The sequence below is a fragment of the Eubalaena glacialis genome, chromosome X (genome assembly GCF_028564815.1).
Source record: "Eubalaena glacialis isolate mEubGla1 chromosome X, mEubGla1.1.hap2.+ XY, whole genome shotgun sequence".
Classification (NCBI taxonomy): Eukaryota; Metazoa; Chordata; class Mammalia; order Artiodactyla; family Balaenidae; genus Eubalaena; species Eubalaena glacialis.
This window is the reverse complement of record NC_083736.1, coordinates 110176694-110186142: the sequence shown is the minus strand read 5'-3', so window position 1 is coordinate 110186142 and position 9449 is coordinate 110176694.

The following is a 9449-nucleotide window of genomic DNA, read 5'->3' as shown; positions in this document are numbered from 1 at the left end:
GAAATTATCTAGATATCTAATGACTATCATTTAATTTAACTTAGCAAAACTTTAAGGTTTCAGGTTACCAAAAAGATTTGGGGAAACTGCTTAAGTATATATACTGTAAAATATAATTATTGCTAAAAAGTTCACCTAAAAACTCTTATCTCACTTACATCTATTTAATTCACTTGTTTTCAACAATTATGCTTAGATTACTTCATCATACCAAGTTATGTTTCTTACTGACAAGTTTTATAACAGAGATAACATGAACTTATTTGACTAATAAACCTAGGTAGAATAAAAGTTGTATGTCTGCATTATATTCAATGTTGATAACTCTAAAGACATGTCTATTTTAATTAAACCAACAGATTTAAATTAGCTTTAATACCAAATATTTTCCTAGATCACACGAACCTGAAAAGCATTTGGGTTAGTTTCTATTATATTTTTTGAGAATTTTATAAATACTTAATTCATATAGGCATTCATTTTCTTTAAGCCAATTAAACAGAACTCTTTTACAAATTAATTTTGGCAATACCATCTGGAGGTAAAAAAAAATACCACACATCTACAACATATATAGAGAGACACACATAAACATACAGATGCAAACTTTATAGTTGAGACTTTATAGTTCTTGCCCTAAAATTTTAACCATGAGACAGATATGATAATATAAAACTCACTAGCTTATAAAAGAACAGTTGAAATAAGTATACCTGCTCCAATGGCTATGGCTAAAGCTTCTTCTAATAATATTTGTGGAGAAGACACTGAAGATTTGTATTTGTCCTTAACAAGTAACCTTATAGAAGCTGTGGACCAGATTTGGGGCAAGAGAGCTTTTATAGCAGTTTGTATTTTTTAAAAGCCTTCCTCCCACTTTTTTCTTTCATTCTCAGGAATTGGCGATGGTCTAGATAAGAGTTCCCAGAGAAAGACTAGGTAAAACATTTACTTCTCAAAGGCTCAGGGAAAGAATGCAAGTTCCTCCAAGAAGGACTTTTGTTCTTTAAAGACCAGAATTTTTACAATACTTACAAGCTTTCTGAGATAAGTAGGGGAGGTTTTGGGATAGGTAAAAAGGATAGGTGGACTTTGCATTTTTTCTGGAGCCACATTTCTGGTTTTGCAAAGATCTGTAAGATAAGGACAGTTGCTTTTAATTTCTCAAGAAATTGGGTTGCAACTTAAGTGGCATCATAGGTTGTTCCACTCATCCAACCACATTATCTTCAATTTGCTTTTCTGTATCAGGGAGAAGATTCCCAACTAAGATGAAAACCAAAATATTTCTATGTTCTGGATTTAGAAATATTTGTCTTTGGAATGTTTTAGTAAATCCTTCCACAAAGGCTTCAGAAGGTTTTTCTTTCCCTCTGGGTGTATAGTTTTCATTTTAGCTTGGGGGAGAAGGCCTTTAAAAAAGTTCCCAATAGGCTTTGAATATCAGCTTCAATTTGGCCAACTTCTGACCGCAGAGCTACTTAAAAAAAAAAAAAAATCCTTTCAAATATCTTGTCAGGTTTCATCCGGGAAAAACAGTAAATATTTCTGGCAGTATTGAACAATTCCTTGGACTAAAGAGGCGCCCCCAAAGAGGGTGCAAACGGTATTTTACTTTCCTTTCTCTACAGGATACAACAGACAGAGATCTGGGAGAGCCAACTCTAGCAAGAATTATTACCCTTAGCCGGCTTCTGCCAGTTTTCCCAGGGTCCCATCTGCAGGCTCTGAGTGGGGTTTAAAGTAGAGAGTGTAAGCTCTGGTATCTACCAGAATTTGGTAAAGTTTTTGATTGATTTTAACTTTAGTTTCCCCTTGGCTGCTTAAGGGAATAAAGTAGCAGTTTACTAGAAAAATCCCTCAGAGTCTCATCAACTCTGGAGGGGCCCATATAGGGCCCCTCCTTAGAAGGTAGATACGGGGGCATTCAAGCTGATGTTGAAGAATTTGCATAGGACCTTTGAGGACGATCTCTTTTCCAGTATCCCAGTTGATTACAATAGATATCAATCTCTAGGACAGCATTTTGATGATGGACCCCTAGGAGGGTGTAATTCGGGAGGCCTTGGTGTTGTTTTAGATACCTTTTGTGTCTTTGATTTTCCATTAGCCTTTTACAACAAAATTTTCACTGAAGCTATTTTGGAATCTAGAAGCCTTTTGGAAGCGTCTACGTACCAATTAAAATAGGTATCCCATTCTGTTTGTTTGATTTGGGAACCTTTGCTTTTTAGTGAACCTCTTAACTGAACGATCTTGTCTAGTTGGAACATTCCCCATAATGGCCATTGTAATTCTAGGATTTTTTTTAGTAAGATTCTGCCAGTTTTGTAGATATTTATAGCTTCCGGGACCATAGTTCTTAGACATAAAATAAGCAGCTGTGCCAAAAGGTGGTGCATTCAACTCTTTGGAATTTAAGGATCCCATTTCTTTTAGCTAAGCCTTTTTGGTCTCTCGGAGCCAAACTACAGTAGTCCCTCCTTAATCACAGGGGATATATTCCAAGAAAGACCCCTAGTGGATGCCTGAAACTAAGGATAGTACCAAACCCTATATATATTTTTTCCTATACGTACATACATACATATTGTAAAGTTTAATTTATAAATTAGGCACAGTAAGAGAGTTACAATAATAACTAATAACAAAATAGAACAATTATAACAATATACTGTCATAAAAATTATGTGAATGTGGTCTCTGTCACAAAATATTTTATTGTACTATACTCACCCTTCTTGTGATGATGTGAAATGATAAATGCCTATGTGATGACATGAAGTGAGGTGAATGACGTAGGCATTGTGATGTAGCGTTAGGCTACTATTGACTTTCTTATGATATGTCAGAAGGATCATCTGCTTTGGGTGATCCTAGATCATTGAGCCATGATGATGTTGATGGCTGGATGTCAGGAGCGGACAATGTCACTGGTTGGGGATCCTGGGCAGGATGGAGCTGGAGGGCTCAAGGTTTCATCAAGCTACTCAGAATGGTGTGCAATTTAAAATTTATGAATTGTTTAATTCTAGAATTTTCCATTTAATATTTTCAGACCACAGTTGACTAGGGGTAACAGAAACTATGGAAGGTGAAACTGCAGATATGGGGTGACTACTGTAATACCTAAGAGGGTTGTGCTGCTGCATTGGGGATTGTGTGGTGTTTTACAGCATACCTCATTTCATGGAAATTTTCTTGAGGTTGGTGATCAACTTATCCTAACACAGGAATCTTAGAGTTAGGTGGTGAGTGCTCCATCAGTTTTTAAGTGCTCGACCCATGCCCACCAATTTTGCGACTTTTGGCTTCCAAGAATCCCATTAGCAATAGCCCTTATCTACACAAAACAAGACAAACAAACATGTGCACCTTAACACACCAGCAGTAACCAAGAGATGTTACTGTGGCCTGGACAAGAGAAGGCCCTGTACACACCACCAGCAATTCCCAATGTGGAACCTGAGACTCGGGAAAGGACTGAACCAGCAGACCCAACAAGTGGGGACTACAGACTGGGATTCTAAACAAATGGGAAACTATTGACAGAATCGCCATCAGTTCCCAACGTGGAATCTGGGGACTGAACTAAGGGCTGGGGTTTTCCAGTCAAATAGGGGATTGTGGTCTAACTACCAGAAGGTCCCAACGTGGAACTGCAGAAAGCCAATTAGATTGGAAGCTCAAGGCAAAGAGAGTGGAGCTCAGAACCAAGAGGAACTTACCCACGGCCCTCGGAAATGGCGAGAAAGAGAACTCAAGGGGTTCATAAGGTATCACTCCTATGTTTCTCATTGTCCCTGAAGCCATCAGAAGTCTCCTTCAGTCTCACTGCTGCCACCGAATCTGTTAAATAACAAAGTTCAACTGAGTAAATTTTAAACATCTTATTGGCTTTATTAAACAATTCATGAATTGGGCAGCATACCATCTACCAAATAGGAAAAAGCTCTGAGGAGCTGTACAAAATGGAAGACTTTTACAGGTAGAAGGAGGCAGAACAAGGAAGTTATTCTAGCAAAGAGCTGGTTGTTTCAAGCAAGGTTACCTTCCTCTGGGGGACAGCAGGGGTCCATCAGGGAGATTACCTCTTTAGTGCTAACCAGGAAATTCCAGACTGACTGGTTAAGATTACATTCCTAGGAGAGGCTGAAACTGTAATTAGGTTTCGTACATATTAAGTCTCCATTTGGTGACATGGGCTTAGCACAAGTGACTCCATTTTGGGCCTTATCTCCTTTTTTAAAAAAATAAATTTATTAATTTATTTGTTTATTTTTGGCTGTGTTGGGTCTTCGTTGCTGCGCACGGGCTTTCTCTGGTTGCGGCGAGCAGGGGCTACTCTTCGTTGTGGTGCGCGGGTTTCTCATTGTGGTGGCTTCTCTTGTTATGGAGCACAGGCTCTAGGAGCACAGGCTTCAGTAGTTGTGGCACGTGGGCTCAGTAGTTGTGGCTCATGAGCTCTAGAGCGCAGGCTCAGTAGTTGTGGCGCACGGGCTTAGTTGCTCCGCGGTATATGGGATCTTCCTGGACCAGGGCTCGAACCCATGTCTCCTGCATTGGCAGGCGGATTCTTAACCACTGCACCACCAGGGAAGCCCCCTTATCTCCTTTTCAACATACAATTTCCATAGTATAAAAAACTGTATGAATATGTGTCTATATATGTATATGTATACAGAAACATCTCTTAGATATATACACCAAAATAACAAGGGTTGTTTCTACGTGGTGGGAGTTTTAGATGATCTTGATTTTCTGCTTTATACCTTTCTATTATGTCTTCTGAATTTTTGTTATCACTATTCCTGCTGCCCAGGAGTAAGGTCAGCTTGATGGGCATACAACCTGTGCTATCACAGAGGGTCCCATGCTTAGAAGAGCCCGTGTTTGGTTTAATATTCTGCAGTCACTATTTTGAAATTCTGAGTAATTCATGAACAAGGGGCCCCACATTTTCATTTTGCACTGAGCCCTACAAATTACATTGCTGGTCCTGTCAGGAGTATAGCTTGCCTCTTCAGCTCTCATCCGGAAATGTGTTGTTCTACAAACACCACGTGAGAACTTGTTACTCTCATTTTTGTTCCTTCAAGTAGAAGGGTAACACCTCTCAACAAGGAGGCTTTTGACCTATTTTTTCCACTGTCAGCAAGACTATCAATCCTCTCCCTGAAGGGAAGGGAAAGCCTCTGAGGGCAGATTATTTTTTCTTCCCTACTAGATTTTAGCTTTACACTCTCTCCCAGCCCCTGACAGGATGGATTGCAGGTGTCCATAATAGAGTACCTACCTTCCAACATGCCAATTCTAGGAGGAGAAAAATCTGTTCTCCTGTGATCCACAATCAATCCCAGCCACTACTCTAGCATCAAATGCATATGTGTACATTTACATATGTGAATTATTGTTAAGTCATTCTATAATGAGCCTTCATGCCTAGAGCCTTGCCAAGCAAGGTTTTCATAATATCCCTAAGTAGTTTAGCAACAACTCAGAGCAACAACTAAAGCCAATCTTCATAGCTACCAGTGAATATACCCACGCCCATATTCATGAGATTTCCTTATAGTTTATTCCCATCACCTAAGCTTTTTATTGTCAGGAAGTTTCATGTAATTCTCCACTTGGAGATTTCACTGTGCATTCCTTCCTTTGGATCTTTTATAAAGATTTTTTTTTTAAACTAGCCCCCCCACCAATCCCTAAGAAATCATATTTTCAAAATGTCAAAATAATGTCCTTAACCTCCTTTAACTCTATGTCTGTTTCTTATTTCTAAGGTGATATCTACTCAGAGGAAGGAGGGTCACGGTCCTATAGTGACTCAATTCCCTTAAAAACAGTGGTCGTGGGAATTCCCTGGTGGTCCAGTGGTTAGGACTCTGTGCTTTCACTACTGTGGGCCCGGGTTCAATCCCTGGTTGGGGAACTAAGATCCTGCAAGTGTGGCATGGCCCCAAAACAAACAAACAAAAACCTAAAAAACAAACAAACAAACCCAAAACAGTGGTCGTAAGATCTTGTCAAAAACTTTTGGAGGTCAATTCATATTATATCCATCAAATGTCTTATCTGCATGCTATTTAATCCTTCAAATAAATCCACTTAGCTAGATAAGAATTATAGAAATCACCACATTTCCTCTAAGGAGTTCTTTTGGTTCAAATATCCTCTACTAGCTTTACTGACATGACATCAAACTCCCCAGTTTTTGAGTGACCTCCATTGTCCCATAACTGTCACATAAACAAAAAACTTTTAATTATGGATATTTTCAAACACACACAAAAGTATAGAAAATAGTGCAACGAAGTTCCAGGTAGCTACTACTCAGCTTCAGCAATTACATTTGCCTATCTCAATCATCACTTTTTAATTTTGTTTCTCGATTTAGAGGAAATTTTGAGCATTAGATTCTAACTAGGAATACAGCCAAATTCATATTCTCACTTGAAATAAAGCTGTCACCTAAGTAGCAGTTATCTAGTTAAAATCAAAGAGCATCCCCATTCCCAGATTTTCCATCTCTAACCAACCTGCTTTCTAACTCCCTCTCCTCCCGCCCCTGAGCTGCAACTGGCACTTGTCCCAGCTAACTGGTCTAATCCTTTCAACTACTTAAATGTAGGACAGGAGGACTTTGAGAATAGATTTGCTTAGCATACCACAGAAGAGGCAAAATTGCCCTCTGACCACTGCATCCCAGGGCAATTCCATTTCAATTCTTTAACTTCTGTAGAAGTGAACAAATAACAGCATTGGAATAAAGCTTATTTTTCAGAACTTTTGTTCAAAGCTCAGTGTAAAAGCATGCCCACGTCTATCCATGTGAAAGTGGATATTACACAAAGTAGGCAAGAAGAGCCAGGCTCAGAGGGAATAAGATGGAAGATTAAGTTATGGATCAAGGGAAAGGAAGCAATGTTTCTAGGCTCCCTCTGGGAGACTTTATCTCCTTTATCTTCCCAGCAACTTCAGGTATAATCTAATTCCCATTTTACATATGAGGAAACTGAGGAAATTCAAACCTCAGAAGTCCTATGGCTCAAGACACCAGTTTGTTAATGTTGCAGGAGGAACTGAATCTGATCTATTTGACTCCAGAGCCATGCCTTTCTACCTAAGTCAGGAGCACTGGAAATTGGTTGGGATCCCCAGAACAATCCCTTCTGAGGCCTGAGACTGCAAACAAATGCCACTTTGTAATAAGACTTTCTCTCTTTCTCACCAGATGGTCCCTTAAATTAGTTGAAGCCTGTGGGCCTTAAATATAAAACAGGCAGATGCATCTTGATTATAATACAGCAGTTTGGTTTTAGTTGCAAGTGTTATGCTTAAAATGCAAGAATGTGATTGATTTACAGAATTTTTTTTAAAGGATAGGGGGGGTTTTTGTGCTTGGTCAGCCCAGCTCCTGAATGCCTGGCTGCTCTCCAAAACAGACAGAACTACACCTAGGCAGGCCACCAAAAGTAAGGGTTCTATTTCTCTGGGACAGCCCTGAGCAACAGGACCTTCGCCCAATCCATACTGCCGATGCTGCCTCTATGAGACCCACCGGAGGCAGTTCTTGCTCTTCCTCCCTTAGCCAGACTAGGCAAGAGGTATTTCCTCAAGAAGTCCCCAGCTTGCTGGAAAAATATCCACCCAGCTCCTTCTTTGCCATTGGCATTTACCCTAGCCTGCCTGGATCTAGAAGCTGATCCCTCTGGACTAGAGATCTTGCCTCTTCTTCTCCAATGAGTTGAGGGGACAGGAGGCAGCTTTAAAACTTGCTTCTCTTTTACTCACACTTGGTATGCCTGTTTCGTCTGTACGTAAAGACTCCACTCATCTACAGCTATGAAAAACCCCGCTCTAACTTTGGAACTGAGAAATCATTCTTTATTCAGACACATGCTTCCTCCACAAAGCATAGCAGCTGGGTGGATTGGAGGCAGCAGTGAGGGTGCAGGATCCAGGAGGGATGGGGAAGAAAGCAATTCTGAAAGGGAGTGAGGAGCAGTCTCAGGGAAGGGAGATGTCATCAGAGGGTTAAGCAGGCAGCAGGAAGAAAGAGGAATTCACTATTGAGGAGAAATGGAGAAGGGACTAAGTACCAAGCACTATGCTAGATGCTTCACATATACCAAGTGAGGAGGGACTGGAAATGGAGAGAAATTTATGAATGCTATTAAACTAGTGCAGGCAAGAAGTAATTAGGGACTTAAGAGAGTGGTGGCAGTTTGAATGGGAAAGAGAGGATAGAAGCAGGATTCACTGTGAAGTGAGGCTCGGCCTGACTTAGCAATTGATTGGGTGTAGAGGTCAGGGAGAAGGAAGAAACCAAGAGCTTTGGTTTTCATAATAAGTGACTGGGAAGATAAGAGGAAATGATTGTCAGGAGATGAATGTAGACAAGGTTAATCAATTCAGTTTGGGGCCTATTTAAGCTTTTAAAATTTTTATGCAAATTTCAAAACATAGAGGAAAAGAGAGAATAGGATATTGAAGTCCCATATACCCACTACCTAGCTCAACAATTATCAACTCACAGCCAATCAATACCCTTACCTATTCCTTCTCTCCCCAACGGGATTATTTTGAAGTAAATCCCGGACATCACATGATATTATCCATAAACACTTCAGTATGTATTTCTGAAAGATATTCCTAACATAGCCACATATAATTATCTCACCTAAAAAGGTAATATTAAGCCTTTAATGTCATCAAATACTTAATGTCATCAGTAATTATTCAAACTTCCTCAATCGGCCCCTTGTTTGTTTGATTTATATAGTTGATTGGTTAAAACCAGGATCCACATAAGCAGACCCATTGAATGTAAGATTCTGTCTGAAACAGCCATATGGAGATATCAAGCAGGCAACTGAAATTTTGGGTCCAAAATTCAAGAGGTAGAGGCCAGAAATACAGATGTGGAAATCATCTTCCCAGAGGGAATCGTTGAAGCTATTTGAATAGATGAAGCTATTGAGTAGATATTAAAGGGGAAGAATATAACAATAAAAATGGCCCAAGGATAGAACCCTGGGGAACAACTACATTTTGAAGAGAAGAAAGAGACTGAGGATGGGGACGAGGAGGGATTAGTCTGGGAGAGAAACAAGAAGCTGAAAAGTTGAAAAAGAAAACAAGATAGTGTTGTCCCCGGAACCAAGAAATGAAAGTGTTGCACAGAGGGAGGACCACACAATTTTCCTCACTCAATGTTTTCCCTCAAAAGAGCCTTGTACTAGGACTCAGTCCCTACTCTACTGTGTGACTTTCTAGCTGTGCTACAAGTTGAGCAAGTCACCTCCCTAAGCCCAAGATTCTTCACATTTAAAAACAGATAGGACCAGTCCTTCTGATTAACAGGCTGCTATGAGGATCAAATGAGAATGGAATCATGTGAAGAAGGCCTTTGTTAACTGCAAAGCACTGGACAAATAGGAGAG